Here is a 6,000-nt window from a genome sequence, read left to right on the forward strand (position 1 = left end):
ATCTGAGGCTGGTAAATCTAATGAACTTATCCGCTGCAGCAGAGGTAACTCTGAGCTTTCCTTTCCTGTGGCGGTTCTCATGAGAGCCAGTTTCATCTTAGCGTTTGATGGTTTTTGCAACTGACCTTGAAGAAACTTTCAAAGTTCTTGAAATGTTCCGTATTGACTGACCTTCATGTCTTAAAGTAATGATGGACGTTCATTTCTCTTGCTAATTTGAGCTCTTCTTGCCATAATATGGACTTGGCTTTTACTAAATAGGGCTATCTTCTGTATACCACCCCATACCTTGTCACAACACAACTGATTGGCTCAAACACATTAAGAAGGAAAGAAATTCCACAAATTAACTTTTAACTAAGGCACACCTGTTAATTGAAATGCATTCCAGGCAGTGGCGATTATAGCATATAAATCTTGGTGGGACAAACAAAAATAAGGTGGGTTGCATGTCATCAAAAGCCACGACACGACACAACAGTAAACAATACATTAGTTGCACTCTAACGGTGACAAACGGTGCCCACAAACTGTACACCTGGCTATCAGCGGAGCCTTGTCTGGCAGCGAAACAGTTCATTCAGCCTCATTTACTGACTTTTTGAAAATACATGGCTGTGGTTTCTACTGACAATTGAGATGTACAAACTATGGCATAAGGGGACGACAAGCAGATAAGAGGCAATCCGTAATTTTGATTAAGACACTAATGAGCGAGCTAGGACKGACRTRGTCAATATAACTATTTGTTCAGCACTTTTGAAATGTACAGYGACAGAATTCAGAACATGGGCTGTTCTTACAGTGTTCTCCCTGTACACCAAGTCAGAACCRTAGGATAAATAAAGGGGGAATATAAGCAGACATTAAACTCTCTTACAATATTCGATGATTACATTTATCTTAAACAGGTTATAGGCTACATGTGCACCACTAAATCAGAACAGTAGGTGAGATTATGAGGGAAAAATAGACCAAATTATCAGGGTGAGGCATATGGGATACTAACAGCTAACTACACAACATGCACTTAGTATTACTTTCTTAGCTACAGTATACATATCTCCCTGGCATATACATATCCATTTTTGGACTCACCTTGTTGTGCTGTGCTCACTTGAACAGGAAGGTGGCATGGCAGTCCTTTGTGGGCAAATGTTGTCATCAAAGTCTGACATTCTCTGGATTGATGGTGCTTTCAAGACAACTGGGAAAGTTGAAAAAAAACAAGGTCGATCTAGAAAGAAGCCTGAGTKCCCGATTTACAATTCCGAGTTGGATGACCGCTCAAAACGTATATTTTCCCAGTCGGAGCTTGTTTTTTCCTGGTTCCCAGTTGTCTAGAATTCACTGAAGTCAGATTTTAGCAGTTCCCGAGTTCACAATTGTTTTGAGTGCGGCACAAATCATGCTTCATTGACAGCATGGCCAATGTTGAATTTTATAATTTTAAGAGACCCTTAAAACCCAGACTAGGTACCACACAGCCACTCCACTGAATAGCAGGCTAGTGACTGCTTTCCAATGCTTGCAGATAGCCACTGATTCCTTCCAAACCACTCATTGTTGAATTTGCGATTTCCAACTTGTTGTGTAATGTTTATGTCCAATGGCCGATGAGCACCGATACATTTTATCTGTAATTTATCTTCATTATTTCTCTGCATATGACAAGGGTTAAAAAGGATTTGCCAGTAGATTGTCGACTTGATTCATGATGATGACTGCTAGCTAAGATTTTGAAWGTATGATGTTGACATGATCAGTCCAATCAAAGCTATTGTAGATATAACGTGATTTGATGTCATTTTATCTGTGGCCAATGGCTTTGAGCCTTCTTGGATGATGGGCACGTCTAATGTAACTCTGAAACAYCTGCATTTTGGAGCTGCTTTACTCAAGAAAGAAAAAATAGACCATGTTTGTATGTGGCTTTATTAACTCAAATATTTCAAAAAATGTTTTACATTGTTTGCTAACTGATATGTGACACGTATTAATGCCAAAATAACATGCAAAACAGGCAAACCTTCCCCACGTGCCCTGAATGACAGGTCGCCACTGATTCCAGGTGACTACCTCGTGAAGCTGGTTGAGAGAATGCCAAGAGTGTTCAAAGCTGTCATCAAGGCAAAGGATGGCTAMTTTGAAGAATCTCAAATATAAAATGTATTTTGATTTGTTTAACACKTTTTTTGGTTRCTACATGATTCCATATGTGTTATTTCATAGTTTTGATGTCTTCACTATTATTCTACAATGTAGAACATAGTAAAAAATAAACAAAAACCTTGGAATTAGTAGGTGTGTCCAAACTTTTGACTGGTACTGTAGATGAAGTTAAATATGATCCTCTTCTCTCTCCTTGCTCTGTGGAGATAAACATTGCATAGTGTAGAGTAGAATATAGACATTGTATGTTGTGTAATGAGTTCATTATGTTGGCCTTATATATAACTAGCATGGACACAAACATTGTCACTTATGTTCAACAATATGTTCAACTCCTTTCCTTGTCAAATAAATTAAAGCTGCTATTTMCTGCGGCAATAACACATCCACAAAAATGTTAAAAATGATCATAATCCACATTGATTTCAGAGAAGCCTGCTGAACAATATAGACAAATCGTTCAGTTTTTTTGTAATCCTGATGTAATAATGTATTTCCATTGACTGTCCGACTGGAGCTGGGCTGTGTTCCATTACGGCACAGGGTGACTACACAGTGTCATGTGCTTGGAAAGAGAGCCTGAGCAGCAATCAGCAGAGAGGGAAATTTGTCAGCAAATGTATTGTTTCGGGTTATCTTGTCTTTTTCAATGCACATYTATGTGTCTCTTGTCCAATGGTCTCCCTGTGTCTTGCTGCCCTGTGCGACTGGATTAGCAGACTGCAGACTAGTGAATAATGAATTAGCACTGTTACGRTGTCACTGAATAACCCCAATGCATTATACACAGTTTGAATAATGGGAAACTGATTTGTTTAAGGACATCGGATTGGTTTGTGGTGGATTTGAACATTTCATCAGTCCTCTTCGGAAAATATTTTTTGTTTTGTTTTGTGATTGATTGTTTTTAATTTGCTAAAGACATTGAACAAAGACAAACGTGTACATGTTTATGCCTAAAACTTTGTCCTCGTAAGAGCTCMAAAAAGCAGCTTGTTGTCAGAATGTTGATAATGCATGGAATCTACTTGTTGCTTGTTCTCCGCAGGCTGCTAAGCTTCCTATGTCTATCATCATTGTTGGAGTTGGACATGCTGAGTTTGATGGTGAGATTGACCCCCCTCTCATTCCCACTCAGACAAAATTATATTTTATAATATTTTAATGTTTTTTTTTTTTTTTTTTTTAATTAGCATATAGTTATGTCAAGTTAATATGTTTTCAGAGGGGAAAATGCTTTCAAAAGATACATTTATAAGCTGCTGGTTGGTTTGAAAATCTTATTTCACTATTGGGCTTAGATAAAGTTAAAATAAAAATGTTCACATAATGTCTTTAACTTAATCCTTGACCCATGATAAAGAAATAAATCATCATAATTTAGCATAAATAGTCAACAGAACACAAATAAGAAATTCCTCTGTCAAATATTCCCATAATGTTTGGCCATTTATACATTCCCAGTCCACAAGCATTGGGTTGAATGTACTGTAGATAATGCAATACAATTAAGGGTTAAGGTTATCAGGGACAGTTTCAATGTGAGGGRTGTTAGCTAATTGGCAGTTTGGTGRAAGTCCCTAGTTAATAAGCAGGATGTCAACCTGCAGAGTTCTAAACCCAGTTCACAGCTGTTGCATACAATTTGAATATGTGTAACATGGTCACAACTTTGATGCTCTCGAACTTGATGTGTTGTGTGCTGTTACAGGGGCTGGCTGGTATTTCTTTCTGAATATGCTTCTTTTTATTATTAATTACGGTGCTGGGAATGTTCTCAATGTAAAAAGCAATTATTATCATTTATTTGAAGTCCATTATAGCCATGATGGGTTTTGACTCCCACAATGCAGAGCAAGTTTAAACTGGTCTAATAACCCACCATTACGGTGTTCATATTAGGACAGCCTCCAACTACAAGTCGAGTGACACGGAGACCCACTCATGAGGCTATCCTAATATGGACACCATACACTATGATGTTTAGTGACTCCTATACACTGAGTGTACAAAACATTAAGAACACCTTCCTAATATTGAGTTGCACCCCCTTTTGCCCTCAACAGCCTCAATTAGTCGGAATGGACTCTACAAGGTGTCGAAAGCATTCCACAGGGATGCTGGCCCATGTTGACTCCAATGCTTCCCACAGTTGTGTCAAGTTGGCTGGATGTCCTCTGAGTGGTGGACCATTCTTGATACACACAGGAAACTGTTGAGCGTGAAAAACCCAGCAGCATTGCAGTTCTTGACACAAACCGGTGCGCCTGGCACCTACTACCATACCCCGTTCAAAGGCACTTAAATCTTTTGTCTTGCCTATTCACCCTCTGAATGGCACACATACACAATCCATGTCTCAATAGTCTCAAGGATTAAAAATCATTCTTTAACCCCTCTGCCCCCTTCATCTACACTGATTGAAGTGGATTTAACAAGTGACATCAACAAGGGTCATAGCTTTCACCTGGATTCTATGTCATGGAAAGAGACGGTGTTCCTAAGTTTTGTACACTCTGTGTAGACAATGCAGAGCATGTTTAAACTGGTTTAATATAAAGCCACCATAATGGGTAAAGATACACAGACAGTAATGTTATAAGCCACTATGAAGGGTAGTGACTCACCCAGACACTAGAGGTTTAAACTGGTGTTATAAGACCTATGAAGGGTAGTGACTCACCCAGACACTAGAGGTTTAAACTGGTGTTATAAGACACTATGAAGGGTAGTGACTCACCCAGACACTAGAGGTTTAAACTGGTGTTATAAGACACTATGAAGGGGTGACTCATCAGAAACTAGAGGTTTAAAACTGGTGTTATAAAACACTATGAAGGGTAGTGACTCACTCAGACACTAGAGGTTTAAACTGGTCTCTTCTCTTTCCGGTAGCCATGGTGGAGTTGGACGGTGATGACATCAGATCTCCTCGCGAGGGAGCTAGCAGAAAGAGACATTGTTACAGGTAGATTTAACTTCCTATCTAACCCTGTAAGAACATTGTAACAGGTACATTTAACTTCTGTTCTAACCCTTGTAGAGACATTGTACAGGTAGAGTTAACTTCCTGTTCTAACCCTGTAGAGACATTGTACAGGTAGAGTTAACTTCCTGTCTAACCTCTGTAGAGACATTGTAAAGGTAGAGTTAACTTCTCATTCTAACCCGTATGAGACATTGTATAGGTAGACTTAACTTCCTATTCTACCCCTGTAGAGACATTGTACAGGTAGAGTTCACTTCCTATTCTAACCCTGTAGAGACATTGTACAGGTAGACTTAACTTCTATTCTACGCCTGTAGAGACATTGTACAGGTAGATTAACTTCCTATTCTAACACCTGTAGAGACATTGTACAGAGACTTACTTCCTATTTTAACCTGTAGAGACATTGTACCAGGTAGATTTAACTTCCTATTCTAACCCTGTAGAGACATTGTACAGGTAGATTTAACTTCATATTCTAACCCTGTAGAGACATTGTACAGGGTAGATTTAGACTTCCTATTTTAACCCTGTAGAGACATTGTACAGGTAGAGTTAATTTTTCCTATTCTAACCTGTAGAGACATTGTACAGGTAGATTAACTTCCTATTCAACCCTGTTAGAGACATTGTACAGGTAAGTTTAACTTCCTATTTTAACCTGTAGAGACATTGTACAGGTAGAGTTAACTTCCTATTCTAACCCTGTAGAGGCATTGTACAGGTAGACTTAACTTCCTATTTTAACCCTGTAGAGACATTTACAGGTAGATTTAACTTCCTATTCTACCCTGTAGAGACATTGTACAGGTAGATTTAACTATATTCTAAACCCTGTA

General features: G+C 38.7%; 1 pseudogene; it reads left to right on the top strand.

Moving 5' to 3' along the window:
- Positions 1-5,181, top strand: part of LOC112073416 (copine-5-like) — a 68,120-nt pseudogene extending 62,939 nt beyond the window's left edge.
- Positions 5,182-6,000: the final 819 nt, after the last annotated feature.

Source organism: Salvelinus sp. IW2-2015, unplaced genomic scaffold, assembly GCF_002910315.2.
Source record: "Salvelinus sp. IW2-2015 unplaced genomic scaffold, ASM291031v2 Un_scaffold2256, whole genome shotgun sequence".
Lineage (NCBI taxonomy): Eukaryota > Metazoa > Chordata > Actinopteri > Salmoniformes > Salmonidae > Salvelinus > Salvelinus sp. IW2-2015.